The sequence below is a fragment of the Scyliorhinus canicula genome, chromosome 11 (genome assembly GCF_902713615.1).
Source record: "Scyliorhinus canicula chromosome 11, sScyCan1.1, whole genome shotgun sequence".
NCBI classification, from domain to species: Eukaryota; Metazoa; Chordata; class Chondrichthyes; order Carcharhiniformes; family Scyliorhinidae; genus Scyliorhinus; species Scyliorhinus canicula.
The window spans coordinates 47,797,057-47,817,709 of NC_052156.1; the positions used below are offsets into that span (position 1 = coordinate 47,797,057).

The 20,653-nt window shown below is 46.4% G+C and overlaps 1 protein-coding gene and 1 long non-coding RNA gene across 24 annotated transcripts in view; one reads left to right on the forward strand and one right to left on the reverse strand.

Moving 5' to 3' along the window:
- Window positions 1-20,653, reverse strand: part of cadpsa (Ca2+-dependent activator protein for secretion a) — a 736,161-nt gene that overhangs the window by 81,731 nt on the left and 633,777 nt on the right. The gene's annotated exons all lie outside the window — the stretch shown is intronic.
- Window positions 11,748-20,653, forward strand: part of LOC119973074 — a 46,467-nt gene continuing 37,561 nt past the window's right edge. Inside the window, exon 1 of the long non-coding RNA XR_005462226.1 lies at window positions 11,748-12,015. This is a non-coding gene — a long non-coding RNA (uncharacterized LOC119973074). The remainder of the gene's footprint in view (window positions 12,016-20,653) is intronic.

Below are 20,653 nucleotides of genomic sequence, written 5' to 3' on the forward strand. Positions count from 1 at the left end.
AGGATCTTGCTGAATTGGAGGTCGGGTGCGCCGCTGGGGGTGACGGCCTGGCTGGGGGACCTGTATGATTTTCTTTGGTTGGAAAGATTACATTTGAGTTGAGGGGGTTGGTGGATTGCTTTGAGACATAGAATAGAATAGAATAGAACAGTACAGCACAGAACAGGCCCTTCGGCCCTCGATGTTGTGCCGAGCAATGATCACCCTACTTAAACCCACGTAACCCGTATACCCGTAACCCAACAATCCCCCCATTAACCTTACACTACTGGCAATTTAGCATGGCCAATCCACCTAACCCGCACATCTTTGGACTGTGGGAGGAAACCGGAGCACCCGGAGGAAACCCACGCACACACGGGGAGGACGTGCAGACTCCACACAGACAGTGACCCAGCCGGGAATCGAACCTGGGACCCTGGAGCTGTGAAGCATTGATGCTAACCACCATGCTACCGTGAGGCCCCAAACATGGTGGGGGTTGTTCATGACAATGTTTGAGGAACTGTTCATCGTGGGGGATGGGGGTAGGGGGTAAAAAGGGGAAAATTGCACAAACTGTGGACTGGGAGGTTGTGAATGTATTCTTGTACATGTTACTTTTTTTTACACATGTTTGGAATAAAATACATTAAAAAAAAGAACTGAGAGAAGTCAGGGAGAACAAGAACTCCATGCATGCAGGGATGATCCCGGGGCCCAGACGAATTCCCGGTGGACTTCGACAAAACATTTACGCCAGCACTGGTCTCGCACATGCGGGCGATGCTCACAGGCACCCTAGGCAAGGGACACGCTGACACCAATGCTAGCACAAGCCGCAATATTGCTGATACCCAAGAAAGACAAAAACCCGACTAAATGCAGGTCTGCTAGGCCCATTTTGCTGCTCAACGCAGACGCAAAATACTGGCCAAGATCTTGGCCAGGTGACTGCAAACTGTGTACCAGAGGTGATCGCAGAGGATCAGATGGGCTTTGTAAAGGATATACAGCTAACATCGAACATCAGGCACCTATTGAACGTGATAATGACCCCACCCAGGATGAGAACACCAGAGGTGATTATCTCCCTGGATGCAGAAAAGGCCTTTGACACAGTCGAGTGGAAGTACCTCATAGAGGTGCTGGAGTGGTTTGGGCTCGGAGCAGGTTTCACCCCCTTGGTGAAACTCCTGTATAGCGCTCCCATGGCAAGAGTTGGGACCAACACCACCAGTTCTGAATACTTCCAACTACACAGAGGTACATGATAGGGATGCCTGCTCCTATTCGTCCTAGCAACTGAACCACTGGCGACAGCCCTCAGGACGGCGAAAGATTGGAAGGGGATTTAGAGAGTGAACAGAAAGCACAGAGTCTCACTCTATGCGGACCTGCTCCTCTATGTCTCGGACCCCAAAAGCAGCTTGGAGGGGATCATGAAGTTCCTGAAAGAGTTTGGAGCCTCCTCAGGCCCCAAACTAAACTTGAGCAAAAGTGAAATATTCTCATGTGAACCTGCAAGGGAGAGAGGCTGAGCTGGAGGGCCTGCCATTTAAGCAAGTCCAAATCAAATTCCGCTACCTGGGGATCCAACTTTCCCACGACTGGTCATGGATCCGCAATTGGAACCTGACAAATCTGGTGGAGGAGGTAAAGAAGGACCTTGAGAGGTGGGACACACTCCCACTCTCCCTGGCGGGGAGGGTGCAGACAATCAAGATGAATGTAAGAGGCCTGGTCCTCCCAAGTCTTCAATGCTACCACTGGGAGGCCACAGCGGAAAGAGTGAGAGGATACGTAAGGGAGCCGAAAACAGAATGGGGAGAATTCCTGCCTAGGGACGTTCCTCCGGGCACTTGCCACAGCAACACTCCCAACCTCGACAAGCCCAGAGGTAATAACCATGTTCCAGATATGGAACCAGCTAAGGCAACATTTCAACCTGGTCGAAATTCCACCTTGGCCTCCATCCACAACAACCACAGGCTTGCACCTGCCACAATGGATGCCACCTTTAAGAGATGGAGACAGGACAGGGGACACACTGATGGTTAGGGACTTCTACACGGACGACAAACTAGCGATGTTAGAGGAGCTGACAGAGTGGTTGCAACTGCCCAAAGTTAACGAACTACGACATTTACAAATCAAAAACTTCCTCCACAAGGATACTTCATACCCAGGGATGCTGAAACACTCAACAATCGAGAAACTGTTGGCCGTAGAGTACCGAGGAAGGGGGAACAGCGGGGACCTATATGGACGACTGTTAGAAGAGGCACATTCCCCACTGGATGAGACATGGGAAAAATGGGAGGAAGAAATAGGGATAGAAATAGAATGGGATTCTCGAGCGAAGTGCTGGACAGGACAAATTCCACCTCCACATATGCAAGGCTCAGCCTAATGCAGCTGAAAGTGGTGCACAGAGCACACCTAATCCGAATGAACAGGCTCTTCTTGGAGTTGGAGGACAAATGTAATCAGTGCCAGGGAGGTCCGGCCAACCACACCTACATGTTCTGGCATGCCCCACAGTTGTTGGGTTCTGGACAGCCTTCTTTGAGGCAATGTCTAAGGTTGTGGCGATGAGGGTGGAGCCAAGCCTGAAAGTGGAAGTCTTCGAGGTATCAGACCAGCCAGAACTCTTCACTCCCGAATCGCCTGCCGAAGAATCCTGATTGACTGGCAATCAGCAGCACCACCCAAAGCTGCAGACTAGCTGGCAGACCTATCGGAATTTCTCCAACTGGAGAAAATCAAATTTGCCATCCGAGGGTTGGAAGAGGGCTTCCACAAAATGTGGCTGACATTCGGCAACTTGTTCCAGGACCTGTTTGCAGCCAACAACCAATAGAGTGGGGGGGAGGGGGGCTGGACACAGAAGAGTCCTGGATAGCAAAGGAAGTGGAAGGAGTGTGGGGGACTAGAGATGGAGGGGAGGGGGTAAAAACCCATGAGAAGATCGCGAGACGCAAGGGGCATCGTTGCAGAGGGACAAACCCAAGGGCAAAGGAGGGCCAGAGTTAATGGCAACAAGCAGAGAAGCACAAGCCAGGGCCAACAACAGGCAGAATAGTAGAGGCAGTCCGGCCAAATAAGGCCCAGAGCCACAACTGGGAGACAAAGCAGACAATTGTAAAAATGCAAAGCGAGCCTAGTTTGTCCGCACCTTGGTTGACCGTTTGATTTTAAAAAACTTTTATCCTTTTCTCTTGGATAAAGCAGAACCGCACCCTGAATGCCTTTGTAAAATACTACTCATGGGTACGACAGCTGGAACTCAATGTTCAAACTAAAATTTGTAATGTAAAAGGAATTGTTAAATATAAGATGTGGAAATCCAATAAAACATTAAAAAAGAGGATTTTGGCAGAAAAATGGGAACACACTGAAAGATAAATAAAAATCTTGGGGCACGTTGATTTTAATAGATTGAACCATACCTGCCAAAGATAGGGGAAGGTTGTTTCACCTCTGCAATTCCATTTTGACATATTAATCAGGCTTGTGTAATTCGACTTGTGAAGTGAGGCCCGGTTGTGGGCCACGCGGACACTCCGATAGTGAAAGCTTGTCTTAGAAAGGCGAAAGGCAATGCCCCCAATTAGGCTCGCCACCCAGGGGGGTTAACCGGGAAACATTCACTCTTGCCTAAATTCAATTTATACCTCGAGAAGGAGCTGAAGCTGTTAAGGAATTCCATTATGCCATTGGTGGAGGGGGCGCGGTCTGTAATATAAAGAAAAGGTTATCCACATGGAAAGACAACCCAATGTGCCACCACGTCTCGGCTAATACTCTTCCGTTGACTAGAGGACCTCAACTACAGAGAGTGGCCCTATTGTCAGGGCGAACAAGAGTGGAGAAGGTGGACAGCCCTGCCTCGTGCCCCTCTTCAGGATTTAAAGCATTCAAATGAACACTGGCAATAGGGCCATTATATAGCAGGCGAATCCAGGAAGCAAATTTATGACCAAATCCAAATCGCCTGAGAATCTCAAACAAAAAGAATCATAGAATTTACAGTGCAGAAATAGGCCATTTGGCCCATCGAGTCTACACCGGCCCTTGGAAAGAGCACCCTGCTTAAGCCCACGTCTCCACCCCATCCCCGTAACCCAGTAACCCCACCTAACCATTTTGGACACTAAGGGCAATTTAGCATGGCCAATCCACCTAACCTGCACATCTTAGAACTGTGGGAGGAAACCAGAGCACCCGGAGGAAACCCATGCAGACATGGCGAGAACGTGCAGAAGAGCATTGGAATTAGAATACCAAAAAGATATTTCTCCTATTTAAGATCAATGGCTGGAGCTAAGAAGGTTTCAATGCAACTACACCAGCAGCATTCCCATTTGCAGGAAGGACTGGAAGGTGTGTCATTAATACAACTTCAGAAAACATAACAAAGAGTCAGGTTTCAGGTACAACAAACAATTATCATAGAATTTACAGTGCAGAAGGAGGCCATTCGGCCCATCGAGTCTGCATGGCCCTTGGAAAGAGCACCCTACTTTAGCCCACACCTCCACTCTATTCCCGTAACCCAGTAACCCCACCTAACCATTTTGGACATGAAGGGCAATTTATCATGGTCAATCAGGTTTGGGTAACAGGGAGGGAGAAAGAATGACATCTAATAGGAGATGTATATTGTCGGCATTTCATGAAGTCTGTTTGATCCTCTTCAATTATACTTGGGAGGCAATACTCCAACTGGAGCGGCAAAACCTTAGCAAGCAGCTTGACATCTGCATTCAAAAGCCAGATAAGACGGTATGAACCACATTTTGTCGGGGCCTTGTCCCTCTTAAGGTGCAAGGAAATAAGAGGCAATGACCTCCAGGATAGGGAATCATTGAGCATATCCAACTATAAATGGTACAAGCTGTTCCGAGAACTTCTTGTAAAATTCAATTGGAAACCATCCTGAACATGGACCTTGCCAGACTGCATAAGCCCAATACATATAAAATCTTGCTGGGGTGTAACGGGGAGTCCAACTCATTGCTCTTATCCACCTCAATGTTGGGATGGGTTGACTGTCCAGAAAGTCAGAAGTCACCAATTTCAAGCAGGGGGCGTCGATTTGTAAAGATCGCAGTAAAAGGATTTAAAAGCGGCATTGATCTGGGGAGGGGCGGAAACGAGCTTTTCACATGAATTGAATATCTGAGTGGTATCACGGGAGGCTGCTTGGTATTTGAGTTGGTGAGTCAGAAGACAACTGACCTTCTCCCCATACTCATAAAAAGTACTCCTGGGGCATTGTAACTGACGTACCGCCTGACTAGTGGACAATAGCTCGAACTGGGTCTGTACTTTTTTCCTACTTGCCAATAGTTCTGGAGTACGATCAGGTGAGTACTGATGATCCACCTCTAGAATGGAATCCATCAGTCTCTGCTGCACCAACTTCGTTGTCTTCAACATATATGCTCCGTAAGAGATAGCTTCCTTCCTAAGGACTGCCTTATGAGTCCCACAGCATGGGAGGTGAGATTGAATTGGACCTGTTAGATTTTTTTATAGTCAACTATGGGGGTGGACACACGCTGACAAAATTTTCAATCAGCTAACAATGTGTATTACATATCCAGTGTGGGGCATGGTCTGAAATAACAATTGCTGAGTACTCAGCCGCCATCACTGAAGGCAGGAGAACCTTATCACAAACAAAAAAATCAATACGGGAAAATGCATGGTGGACGTGTGAAACAAAAGAGAAGTCACTATCATTCTGGTGCAAAGAACAAAGATCTACTCCCCATACGGTTCATATAAGAAGATACAGCCTTGGCCACCCCAGATTGAATAGGGATTTAGGTTTGGAACGGTCCAATCTAGAGTCCAAAACACAGTTCAGGTGACCACCTAAAATAAGCTGATGTCAGTTAAGATTGGAGAGGGAGGCCAGCAGGGAATTAATAAAATTTGTGTCATCCTAGTTGAGGGTACAAACGTTGACCATAACTACCGGGGTGTTCAACAGGGAGCCACAACAATAACGTATCGATCAATGAGGTCGGCTATAATCTGAGAGGAGGAAAACTGAACTCTTTTATTAATTAATATCGCTGTACCCATAGCCCTGCCATCGAAAGGAGACGAGGACCCGTGGGCACAGCCTTAAAATTAGAGGGGGTAAATTCAGAACAGAAATGCGGAGACATTTCTTCAGCCAGAGAGTGGTGGGCCTGTGGAATTCATTGCCGCGGAGTGCAGTGGAGGCCGGGACGCTAAATGGCTTCAAGGCAGAGATAGATAAATTCTTGATGTCGCGAGGAATTAAGGGCTACGGGGAGAATGCTGGTAGGTGGAGTTGAAATGCCCATCAGCCATGATTGAATGGCGGAGTGGACTCGATGGGCCGAATGGCCTTACTTCCACTCCTATGTCTTATGGTCTTATGGAAACTGGAATGAAAAACCTGCACAACCCACCCCTTGTGGGTTGGTCTGATCCCTGATACGCAAGTGGGTCTCCTGCAAGGAAACAACATCAGAGTTTAAGCTCTTAAGATGGGCAAATGCCCTCGAACATTTTTACTGGGCCATCCAAATCTCTAACGTTCCAGGTGATCAAACGGATCGAGGTCTCCCACCACCCCTTAATCTGGAGTCAGCCATTCCCACCAAGAGAGAGCAACCCAGGGACAATGAAAAAATAAAAGCAAAACCATCCATCCAAGATGGCCACTGAGCCAAGTCAGAAGACTGGACAAAGAAAAACCAGCAGACACTGTCAGCAGACTACACCCAACCCCCACCCTCCCCCTCGCCAAAATGCTATCACCATTGAACGTAACCAAACCCCAAAATAAATAAAAGCAAGACAAAGACCCTAAAGCTAAAACTCAATTTAACAGAACCAAACAAAACAAAAACTCTGCGAACACTCGCCCATCGTAGAACCCTCTCTTTTTCTTTAAAACTGTGGAATCTTATGATCCACCATGTTGTGGATCTTCAGAACAATGCTTCGGTCGAAGAGAGTGGTGGGCCCGGTCTAATTCAGGCAGGGAATTCAGGCCCACATCCAGCATTTTGAGGAACAAGTCTGAGAAATATTCCGTGGGGGTATGGCCCTCAATCCCCTCCAGCAACCCCACAATCTGGATGTTCTGCCTCCGAGACCTGTTTTTCAGGTCATTCAGCTCGGTTCTTAATGACTTATTAGTTTCAACCACCGAAGTCAGGTCGAATTCCAGTGCGGCAATCCAATCTCTGTGGTCCAATGAAGCCGCCTCCAAGCTCTTAGTCCTGACTCCATGGACTTCGACGGTCTTTCTAATTTTTTCCAGAGCCATTCAAATGGGGGCCAAGGCCTCTTCGATTGCTCTTTTAAGATCCTCTGACATGCGTTGTCGGTGTTTTTCAAACACTTTCACCAAAATACTCATGAAAGTCTCAGCCGTTAGTGGATGGACGGAGGGGAAGAAGCTAACTCTGCCATATTACCTCCAGTTGAGCCCCGAGAGGCTTCAGACTCCGTTGACGAGTTTCTGCTCAAAACTTTCTCAGCTTTGTTTTTACTGGACATCTCAGCAAAGAGAGAAGTCCACACCGATAACTTTCAGGAGTTTGCAAGGAATAAACAACCTGTGGTGCCAAGGAAAAAGGTGAAAAGACCCAGTTCCTCAGTGGGAGCCACCTCGTATGCGTCTTCCCCTTACATTGCGCCACTAGAAGTCCCAACGTACTGAACCTTGAAGCACCAACAGGAAACATCCCTTGGATCAGAGAACATTTACTGCTGCTGCGTCAATCCAACCTCCAGTAATTTAAGTCTGATCTGATACTGAACGTCCATATGTTCCTCTACAGTTTCTTAGGATATTGGTTACATTCATAGGCACAATGTGAGTGTAAGCCTTTGCTGTTGGCTGCAGCACTGATTGCAGGCGTTTTGTGATTATCTTCTCAGATTGACATGGTCTCTGCACACACTGAACCTCAGAGAGAATGAGCATCTGGCACAACTGAGGTCCTCACACTACAACACTGGAAGTGAATACAGACCACAAGCTCCTGGGTTATGTTCACTTCACCTCCCTCTAAAGTACTCAGCAAAGTCATACCAACACAAGACCCATGTTGCAGTGTTCAAACAGGTTTTCCACTCTAAAATTAATTGAGCTCAATCCAATTATGTTTACCAACTCAAACTCTTCAGCTCCCTCTACTGTTAAAACATCTGCTTCGAATGTGGGTAGGTTCTTCTCACACTGTGAGAATAAAGCCGCTGCTAAGCAAATGCACACCTTGCCCTTTAATTTTTGCTTAATAAGCACTGAACAACTAATGCTCAATGTATGCAAAAAGCTGCGCTGCATCTGCTTATTTCCAAGACCAAAATGTGGGGCTGAGTTTAATGCAATCCACTCAATTGTGGGTGAAGCCCTGCATCTATCTCCCAGCAGTAGCAAAGTCCCCTCTGATTAAGTCAGAGCAATGAAGGGGCTGACAAAGGCTTCCCTCAGAAGGACACTGAACGAGCCCTGTTGAGTTTGCCAGCAGCCTCCCAGGGAATGTCCCTCATTATCATGCATTCTAGACCGAACTGAGGGACCTGGCATTGGATTCCGTGTCCGGGTCGGATGAGGTTTCCCGTGTTGGGTCAAATTAAGCCGAAGGCTCCACTCCTGGTGGTGCCCTTCCATCAATACCTTTAAGTTTCAGCTTTGCAACCATTTTCCCCCCGGAACACAAAGTCTTTGGTTTTCTGGAAGCTGCTCAGTGGGTCACGGGAACAATGCCGCCTGATCACTAATCAACATCTTTTATGGTCGGTTTATGGCAGGGGTGCCTGATAGCCACCATCTGCCCTTGTCTCTGACCCACACTGCACCCCTCTCACCTGGGCACCACCCCACTTTCAATCATCTTTGGTCTGGGATCCCATGAAGATCCTGCCACCAGGATGCCTCACTGGAGACATGAAGAGCTGCTAGCCTGTGAGTGACTGGTACCTCTTGGTGGGTGAGATGCCCAGCATTGGGGTCTTCATTGGGAAGACCCGACAGTGGCCACTTCACTATTTGATTCCATCGAGCCTACCTAATGGAACTGAAGGGTGTTCTCTGAGCAGCGGGCAAGACTCCATTCGGCCCGACAGAATTGCGGCCGCAGAGTGCACGTAAAATTTATCATATGCTCTGTAAATTGACTTCTTTGTTATAAAATAACAAATGATTAACATTATTCTGAAAATCATGTTGAATCACATGATCAGCCAGGTGGACTGTGCAGTAAGATTGATCAGAGAGAGATCAAGAAAGTCTCCAACATGCACTAGCTTGAACAACACACTTGGAATTGTATTCCAGCATGTCAATTCTTGCAGGAGAGAAGCTTAAGAAAATGGCACCTAAAAATGGAAACAAAATCCTTGCCTTATTAGCAAGGTTCTTACAATTGTCAAAGACAATTATCAGGAATACAAGTTGAAATATTCAATGCAATATACACAAAGTATTAGTCCTGACCCATTACAAAAATGACTACAATTATGAATGACCCTCCAGAAAATAAGTGCCAACTTTGTTTTAAGCTAATATTATTAAAAGCTATTCTGGGTGTTTGTCATTAAATGATCATTACGGGGGGAGGGGGGGGGGGTATTCATTTCTGTTGCTAAAGTGTGGCCCTTTGGCCACTCAACATCATTGGTGGTGCTCTACTCTCTGAGTAGCTTTCACCGCTGAGGACAGGCGTCATTTACTATGTGATCAGAATTTCAAGGGAGAAGGACGGCCACTTTGCAAGGTGTGGATTCTGATGCTCATGAGCAGGACTGGAATAGGAGTGGTAGTTTCTATCGAATAGAAAACCGACAGTGGTGTCAAAAGATCAGTGACGTCAAGCGAGGAGCGAGAAAGAATTGAATGAAACCTGATGCCTTTATCGTGGATCAAGATTAATGTGACTGTAGCTTCAGGAGTATGATTTATTAATAATGTCTTGTGGAATTTTGTATTTAATTATGCTGAAATACTGAAATGTTGATATGTCAAATGGTATTTAATTGGATTCTTCCTGAGCAGCGGGGGAGAGAAATGAAAGCTCTTGTAGATGTTTTTTAAGCAAAATAACTCATTATCCTCTCACTGCAGAATGATGAACAAACGAGTTCCCCTTGCAAATAGAGGTGAAATATGAAAACAATCTGAGATGCAATCATGTGGGGTGTGCTGCACTATTGCTTTTATTGTTTGTGCTGAATGCAACTTGACCCTTTAATGAATCAGAATGCGAGGATAATTTTAAATGTTGGGGCAGAGACGGAAGTTTGGGCAGCTGTGCCGTGGGGGGAATTATCCAGAATTTATACAGTTAACAACAATAAATTGCACCAGGGTGTGCAAATCAGCTTTTTCTATCTTTCAACTTTGCAAATACAATTTTTACAATGCGCCAGTTGGTGAAGATTAGGCAGTAGGGGAGGATGCTGAAGGCATAGGCCACTTTCAAAACTAGTGAAGATTAGGCAGTTGACATGATAACAGAAATAAGTGGCCTTGGTCTCTTTCAAGTGAAAGTGTTGGGTTTCAAAATTAGGTTTTAGGCATTTGTGTGTGGGCAGGTATTTTGACTGAATATTTCTGCTGGTGGGGCAGAAAGGATGTGGGTTGAAGTGGTGGAGACAGGGACATTGATTGAAGTGAGGTTAACTCTTGATGGATTGGAAGGAATGGGGACTAAGATTTGAAGGGCAAGCCAGAAAAGGGAGAAGGATATGGTTGTGTAGTCAACTCTTCTGGAGATGACAGAAGATAGTATGATTAAAGGAATCAGGTGAGAAGGGGAAGGTTGGGATCAGTATATAGGGAGCAGGATTCTCCAATAATCGGGCTATGCCCCCACGCCCGGCGAAAAGACGCGCGCGAAGCACCCTGGACTTACCTGGAGAAAGTCCAGAGTGATTCTCCTACCTGGAGGGGTCCAGCAGGGCCCCGGAGTGCTCCGCGCAGCTTTAGCTGCCGCTATGGGGCCCTGCACTTCCGGTTGGGGGTCCGCGGATGCGCACAGCGGCTGCCTGTGTCGGCTGCCTCACGCGACATGGCGGACCCACACCGGGGAGCGACAGCAAGAAGAGAGGCGCCCCCTAGATCGCACTCGCCCGCGGATCAGTGGCCCTCGATCAATAGCCTGGCAGTCCTGGGGACCCCCCCCCAAGGCGAATGATCTCCCCCCCCCCCCAAGGCGAATGATCTCCCTCCCCCCCAGGCGAATGATCTCTCCCCCCCCCCCAAGGCGAATGATCTCCCCCCCCCCCAAGGCGAATGATCTCCCCCCCCCAAGGTGAATGATCTCCCCCCCCCAAGGCGAATGATCTCCCCCCCCAAGGCGAATGATCTCCCCCCCCAAGGCGAATGATCTCCCCCCCCCCAAGGCGAATGATCTCCCCCCCCCCAAGGCGAATGATCCCCCCCCCAAGGCGAATGATCCACCCCCCCCAAGGCGAATGATCCCCCCCCCCCAGGCGAATGATCCCCCCCCCCAGGCGAATGATCCCCCCCCCCAAGGCGAATGATCTCCCCCCCCCCAAGGCGAATGATCCCCCCCCCCAAGGCGCATGATCCCCCCCCCCCCAAGGCGCATGATCCCCCCCCCCCCCCCCCCCCACAAGGCGCATGCGGACTGAGTCCGCAGCTGCCAAGCCCAGTGCTGCCGGGTGGAACCATGAGTGAACCACGCCGGCGGGAACTCGGCCAGCTGCACTTGGAGAATCGCTGCAGGGGCCTCTTTAAATGGCCCCCGACCGGCGCCACATCGACCGCGCGCGCCCGATTGGCGGCGATTCTCCGGGGACCGGAGAATCACAGGAGCGGCATCGGACCCAATCTCGGATTTTCCACCCCAGCGCCAAGCGCGATTTCGGCACGGAGAATCCAGCCCAGGGAATCTAAATTTTAAAGTAAAAGCAGGAAGACGTAAAAAAGGAAAGAATGCAGAAGGGCATGAAGAAAAACAATAAGATAATGGAAAATGAGCAAAGATATGAACGCATGAGGGGACTGAGGTGAGAAGAGTGGGATTGCAAAGGCAATGGGAACAAATGGAGGATGGTGGAAATATTAAGATGAGTGAAAGAGAGAAAGTGGGAAGGTATGTAAGATGAAACGGAATAGGAAAGGAGGTACACAAATGGGATTCAGAATTTGATAAGAATAATACAAACAAACAAAGGGCAGCACGGTAGCATTGTGGATAGCACAATTGCTTCACAGCTCCAGGGTCTCAGGTTTGATTCCGGCTTGGTTCACTGTGCGGAGTCTGCACGTTCTCCCCGTGTGTGTGTGGGTTTCCTCCTGTGCTCCAGTTTCCTCCCACAGTCCAAAGATGTGCAGGTTAGGTGGATTGGCCATGATAAATTGCCCTTAGTGACCAAAATTGCCCTTAGTGTTGGGTGGGGTTACTGGGTAATGGGGATAGGGTGGAGGTGTGGACCTTGGGTAGGGTGCTCTTTCCAAGAGCCGATGCAGACCGATGGGCCGAATGGCCTCCTTCTGCACTGTAAATTCTATGTAAAATGGCAGGAGATGCAGCCTGCGCCATTATGCCGATGCAAAAAAATGGAAGAAATGAAAGGAATAAAGGAGAGGATTGCTGAGAAGCAAGAATGAGAAAGGTGGAAAGGAGCAGAAGGGAGAGAAACAGACAGAGAACCAGCAACTTAAAGGTGAAGTAAAAAATAATACAGATTTCTGAGCAGGGAACAGAAGTATTGAAAGAGCAACTTATAAAAGAAAAGGAAATTAAACCAACAGAGCAATCAATACAATTTAAATAATCTGATGGTGAATATTCATTGGCGTTCTGTCACTTATCCACCATAACTTTTTGATTTGATTTGATTTATTATTGTCACATGTATTAGTAGACAGTGAAAAGTATTATTTCTTGTATGCTGTACAAACAATGCATACCGTACATAGGGAAGGAAGGAGAGACTGCAGAATATAATGTTACAGTTATAGCAAGTTGTAGAGAAAATATCAACTTAATACGAGGCAGGTCCATTCAAACTGCCAATGGCAGTAGGGAAGAAGCTGTTCTTGAGTCGGTTGGTACGTGACCTCAAACTTTGGTATCTTTTACCTGGCGGAAGGAGGTGGAAGAGAGTATGTCCGGGGTGCGTGGGGTCCTTAATTATGCTGGCTGCCTTTCTGAGGCAGCGGGAATTATAGGTAGAGTCAATGGATGGGAGGCTGGTTTGCGTGATGGACTGGGCTGCATTCACGACCTTTTATAGTTTCCTGCGGTCTTGGGCAGAGCAGGCTCCATACCAAGCTGTGATACAACCAGAAAGAATGCTTTCTATGGTGCATCTGTAGACGTTGGTGAGGGTCGTAGCTGACATGCCAAATTACCTCAGTCTTCTGCGAAAGTCGAGTCGTTGGTGGACTTTCTTAACTATAGTGTATAGTGTCGGCGTGGGGGGACCACGACAGGCTGTTAGTGATCTGTACACCTAAAAATGTGAAGCTCTCGACCCTTTCTACTTCGGTTTGGTTGTAAAGTGGCAAACATTGGAAAATCTCTACTGTGTTTCTGGAGTTTACATAGCTTTTACTACAGCAGATGATTGGGAGAAATGAACCCCTTTATATCTAACCTTGCACTCACAGAACATGTCTTGAGAGTCAGAGTTAGAGAGATTCTGGTGATGTGTTGTGTCTTAATGTAGGAAAACAAGGATATTTCAAAAATTTAGTTTTCGAGGATCACAATATATTCCAAAATTAAATGTTGTTGGAAACTAACTATCGTAATTATGTTCATGGTTTATTACAATACATTGATTTTTCCTTTTGGTTTCACAATTTGTTCTAATTGACTTTTGTACTGCCCTTAATAATTATTTTACATTAAGGATGTTATACTTGCATTTGCACCATATCATGTCAAAATATCTACTTAATTTCTAATTATTTTACATTGAGTAAAAATAGTTATATTCATTTTGTTTGTTTAACAAAATTTTTTTAAGGAAAGTACAATTCTGGTTATTTGCATGGCATAATTAAATGTCTCAAAAGTAATGAATAATACTTGTACTTCATCTCATTGAATTACATTTGGAATTCCATTCTGTGCCAGGAAACCCACAATTGGGATGAAGATGAACGGCCAGCTAATTTTGATTTATTTGTGTGATGTTAGTGGAGTGCAAAATAGTGAATGGTGACATTTAGGTTGGAATTTTCAACCTCCCTGGCGCAAGAAAGGGAGTGGGCGTGCTTTGAAGATGATGCTCCCAGATGACATGTCAGTGTCCCGGCACCTCTGGAATGCACAGGTATTTTCATAGTGAGGACAGGGATGGTGGGGGAGTTGGGAAACCCCCTCAACCCCAAGTAATAGCCTGTTAAGCTCCTTGGGGAGCTTGTTAATGGGTTGAGGAGAGCCAGATGGCAATTTCCAATTCACAAACCACCAAATCCGAACAGGATGGTGCGCATTCATAGAATCCCTACATTGCAGAAGAATGCCATTCGGCCTATCGAGTCTGCACTGACCTTTCAAAAGACCACCCTGCCTAGGCCCAAATCCCCCTCCCTATTCCTGCAACCCCACCGTAAGGGGCGATTTAGATGGCCAATCCGCCTAACCTGCACATCTTTGGACTGTGGGAGGAAACCAGAGCAACTGGATGAAACCCACACAGACACGGGAAGAATGTTCAAACTCCACACAGGCAGTTACCCAAGGTAGGAATCAAATTGGGGTCCCTAGTGCTGTGAGGCAGCCGTGCTAACCACTGTGCCGCATTGGCACTGCGTTAGTGCACAGCTAACAGGATTCAATGCGGGGAACGATTAATAATTTGTTGACGAGGAGAAACTTTGCCACTCGAGGGTTTTGTGAGAGGTCAGGCACAGTCCTTTGTAGTTAGGTGTTTGGCCACCTTTCTGCACCGTGAGGCTGTTGGTCCTCAATTGTCCTGCCTCCTCTCTCCTACAAGATAGCGGCAGACCCTGTCTTGGTGGCCATCTGCCTTTCATGATCATGCTCAGTAGACAGCTCCCACCTCCTGGCAGAGCTTAGCTTCAGCACAATTAGAGGATCTACATTCGAAGATTGTGTTGCGTGAACGTACACAACCCTGAATTAAAAATCAAATCCCTTGTTTCTTAGAAATTAAAAATCTTTTTTTTTAAAATTCAACGGGGACAAGACTGGACCTGGTTGTAACGTACACTGAAGCCATGGAGCATGTTAACATTCACCGCTATCCACAAACAATGGAGACTTGATCAAGGCACCAGTGGGTGTCATGCAGGTGGAAATGAACTCCAACGTTAGTCAATATCATAAGAAGAATGAAAGTAGAGGGAGGAGTGAGAAAAATCAAAGCCTTTAAAAAAGGCTTCAGATAATATCATGACATTAACATTCGAGTTTTATAAATTTGAAGCTGTAAAATTGTATTTCATCTTTTGGATGCATAACCATGACATTTCAACTCCTGGCACATTGGCAGTAAATCCAGTCACTGAATGATTAAGTACTTACTGGTCCAAGGAAACTTACCATATCTGGTAACTGTTAAGGTCAAGCCATATGCAGAAACCAAATCAATGACCATCTAATCCTCCAAAGGCAGATTAAGTATATAATTGACCTATCTAATCCATGTATCATCTCCTGTCACGTTTTAGAGTCTGTCTGTTTCAAACTGGCACCTTGCCTGTAAGAAAACTATCTTACAGATCATAGCAGTGTATCTGATGAAAGCTACAAAGATAGCTTTTGATCTGTAATCAAAGAGGCTGCTAGATTTAAGCTGATGAGCTACAGCTTAGCACAGTTGTTAGATCCTTATCTCTACACAGGCTGTTCCTCTGTGACTACATGAAGCAAAAATAAATTAATTTTTGCATCACCTTGATAACCTTAAAAGCTTTGTTGCATGATCCGACCCATTCAAATTACTATTCAGTTGTACCTTATCATAATACAGTATATTAAAATATCCCCCTTTTCCTATATTCTGAACATTGAACAATATATTCTTAGGAATATGAAATCCAGACAAAATGTTCTCCCTTCAATGTTCTCTTTAACTTAACATGTTTTTGTTCGGGTTCGAAAACCAATGGTATGAGGGTATGTTATTTATGACAATGAAAACTGAAACAAATAAAATACAAGCAAAACTATGATTTATTGCTGTTTTTTGGTGCTCATCATCCTGTTCTAATAGTAATAATCTTTATAGTGTTACAAGTAGGCTTACATTAACACTGCAATGTAGTTACCGTGAACCCTCCTGAGTTGCCACACTATGGCGCCTGTTCAGGTACATTGAGGGAGAATTCAATGTTTCTGGTTAGACTGAATAAGGTGCAGCAATTTCACGCACAATGACATAATTTTTTATCTAAAATGAACACAGCTTGTTTTTAAGTACAAAGTACACGGACACCAAAATGTATAGAACTAGAATAGACCATTGTGACCCATCCAGCTGGCTCGCTGTGCAATTTTCAGTTTTAGATTCAGAAGCCGAGGACTACTATTTGCTTTTTTAGTGCTTTCACAGATTTCTAATTATTTTAGTTTTGCATAATTACCCTGTACACAAGAGTCATTATTCGAAAAAAATAAATTTAGAAGCATGCTTTCAGAGGGATATATTATATATATATTTAATTTTAAGATTTCACCCTAATTGTATATTTTAGTTTCTAATAAATTTTATTTATGTTTTCATAATTTTTTTTCTCTTTGCCTGATCAAGGACAACGGATGAATTTTATTTTGAAAGATTTTCTTGCTGCATATTTGGAGATTAAATTAAAAACATACGCAGTTCGTGTGGCACTGCAAGGTGCAGGTGGAGCTGTGCCATGCAGGTGCTGGAAGCATGTGGAGTGGGTGGATAATGATGTCAGGTAGCGCCTAATGCTGACTTGGTGCCCAGTCTGTCATGTAGCACCTCACAGGTCTTGTTACTACCTGCTCTTAAACATTCCCAGATAAACATGCATTCAGTTGCACAAGGGCATCCCCACTATTGTTATTTAAAGGGATTCACCATGGGATTTGCAGGTGAATTGCTTTTGATGTTTTTATTGTTGCTGCAGAGTGAGTTGAAGGACGGTGTTAAGCGTTCATAGAATACTTACAGTGCAGAAGGAGGCCAATCGGCCTATCGAGTCTGTACTGACCCTCTGAAAGAGCACCCTACCTAGGCTCACTCCTCCGCCATATCCCCGCAACCCTGAAACCCCACCTAACCTGCACATTCCAGGACACCAAGGGACAATTTAGCATGGCCAATCCACCTAACCTGCACATTGCTAGACTATGGGAGGAAACTGGAGCACCTGGAAGAATCCCATGCAGACACAGGGAGAAGGTGCAAACTTCAAACAGCCACCCAAGGCCAGAATCCGGACCCTGTGAGACAGCAGTGATAATCACTGTGCCACCTTGCTGTTTTATTGGAAAAGATTTTGGATTTACAAGCGTCTAATGCTGGACTTCTACAAAGAGGTCAATTGAAAGGCCAGTCAGGAAAAATGCCTGCTTTCAGTAATGGGGGCTATAGTTGCAGTTTCTCTTTGGCTGCAGCATGACTTGAAATGGAGCCCAGGCAGTCGAGAGTGGGAGTTGTGTGTGGTGGAGGTAGTAGAGGAATAGAGGATGCATCCAGGACCCTTTCACTCCAGAAGGCATATCTGTAACCACCTACTTATCTGGTACCTCTGACATCACATTTCTTCATCAGGCTTGTTCTACAGTTCTCCACCTTTATTGTGGACCTTCACAGTGTTCTTTTGGTCAAAATCCTGAAAAGAATCCCAAAAGATAACATTCCATAACAACACTTCCAATAATACATACAAAACTGAACTATCGCCTTATGCATTCCTTTAGCACCGGTCTAACATGTGCCTCTACCTCTCCTAATGCTCCAATGCAGGTAGCATTGTGGATAGCACAATCGCTTCACAGCTCCAGGGTCCCAGGTTCGATTCCGGCTTGGGTAACTGTCTGTGCGGAGTCTGCACATCCTCCCCGTGTGTGTGTGGGTTTCCTCCGGGTGCTCCGGTTTCCTCCCACAGTCCAAAGATGTGCAGGTTAGGTGGATTGGCCATGATAAATTGCCCTTAGTGTCCAAAATTGCCCTTAGTGTTGGGTGGGGTTACTGGGTTATGGGGATGGGGTGGAGGGGTTATTGGGTTATGGGGATGGGGTGGAGGGGTTATTGGGTTATGGGGATGGGGTGGAGGTGTTAACCTTGGGTAGGGTGCTCTTTCCAGGAGCCGGTGCAGACTCGATGGGCTGAATGGCCTCCTTCTGCACTGTAAATTCTATGATCTATGATAATGCAGTGTTATCCCATTGACTGATGGTCTTCAAGCAGCTCAGGGCCCTGAGGTCCAGGCTTTTGGACTGTACCACCTTGGCATGGGCAACTGTGGCTGAACTGGCTAAAGAGCAACAGCATGGACACTGCTGGGTGGCAGTGGTGGGAGCATGAATATTATCATGCTGAGAGAGGGTAACAGGCTCATGCTCCACAGAGCCACTGACATTCCACAGGGTGGTGCCTCAGAAATCCTAGTCATCACTGGAGCACAATTTGCTGACCTGCTGTGAGACCCTGAAAGCACCTTTAAGTACTTCCATGATGACAATAGACTGAGTCAGCAGATAGAAACAAGCTGCTGTCACATGACTTCCAGCACGGCTGTCATGGAGCTGGGGTGGATGGACTCCAATCTCTGTGTGAAGCCCCTGTGCCAGACGACTCCATGCTTCTTGACAATGGCGTGAGGCTCTGTGGCTGGCCTGCCAATGCACTAAGCACATTGGTGTGCATGGCCATCAGTTTTCTCTCATATTCCCCCTCAGTGAAGTCCTCGTCTGAGTCCCCTGCAGCAGAACTTGTGTGTGATTTTGCCCTCCATTGCAAACACAAACACAGGAGTTTAAATTTTGAGATAGGAAGGGAGTTTCAGGTTTCACTGTCATTGAGTTTAAAATCCTGGAACACACTTCGGGATCAGGCACCAGAAACTGATCTGCTTCACCACCTTTCAGAAGATATGCCTCAAGGCTCTCCTTGCACCTGTAAAAACATCACCTCTCTCCTCCTTTTCACCTCCATTGCCAAGGCCTTCAGCGTTACATCTGAGAAACAGGGAGCCATTCCTCCGGCCTGTTGCTCCGGTACCTGTCTTCTCCCTTCAACCCAAGCCTTTCTGAGACTGTTCCAGTGGCTGTAACATCCTGAGTTCTCTTCCCATTGAAGAGAGACAGGCTGTACCTATGAAGTTCAGGTTAGATGTGCGTCCACATACTGCCTGCCTCAATGGACATGGGTAATTACACATCCTGAAAATGGGTCTTATTGAATATTTCCCTTTTTAACATAGCTGAGAGTTAAAGTCAGCGCTTCAAATAAGACCAACTCTGCACTTCCCCCAAAAGTGTCAATGGACTTGATTCTTCTGCCCCGCCCCCTCATAAGAGCGAGACGCCGACAATGGAAAAATGCATTGACTTTGGGCAGGATTCTCCGGTTACTGAGCTAACGCAGCCGGAGAATCCCGCCCAATGAGTCCAGTGGTTCTTCCAGCAATACTGTATGTGACATTTTCAGCACAGTATGAATAACCTGCTTAATGCTATAACTACTCTGTCCTGAGATAGAACATAGAACATAGAACGATACAGCGCAGTACAGGCCCTTCGGCCCTCAATGTTGCACCGACATGGAAAAAAAACGAAAGGCCATCTAACCTACACTATGCCCTTATCATCCATATGCTTATCCAATAAACTTTTAAATGCCCTCAATGTTGGCGAGTTCACTACTGTTGCAGGTAGGGCATTCCACGGCCTCACCACTCTTTGCGTAAAAAACCCACCTCTGACCTCTGTCCTATATCTATTACCCCTCAGTTTAAGGCTATGTCCCCTCGTGCTAGCCATCTCCATCCGCGGGAGAAGGCTCTCGCTGTCCACCCTATCTAACCCTCTGATCATTTTGTATGCCTCTATTAGGTCACCTCTTAACCTTCTTCTCTCTAACGAAAACAACCTCAAGTCCATCAGCCTTTCCTCATAAGATTTTCCCTCCATACCAGGCAACATCCTGGTAAATCTCCTCTGTACCCGTTCCAAAGCATCCACGTCCTTCCTATAATGAGGCGACCAGAACTGTACGCAATACTCCAAATGCGGCCGTACTAGAGTTTTGTACAACTGCAACATGACCTCATGGCTCCGGAACTCAATCCCTCTACCAATAAAGGCCATGACACCATAGGCCTTCTTCACAACCCTATCAACCTGGGTGGCAACTTTCAGGGATCTATGTACATGGACACCGAGATCCCTCTGCTCATCCACACTACCAAGAATTTTACCATTAGCCAAATATTCCGCATTCCTGTTATTCTTTCCAAAGTGAATCACCTCACACTTCTCCACATTAAACTCCATTTGCCACCTCTCAGCCCAGCTTTGCAGCTTATCTATGTCCCTCTGTAACCTGCAACATCCTTCCGCACTGTCTACAACTCCACCGACTTTAGTGTCGTCTGCAAATTTACTTACCCATCCTTCTGCGCCCTCCTCTAGGTCATTTATAAAAATGACAAACAGCAACGGCCCCAGAACAGATCCTTGTGGTACGC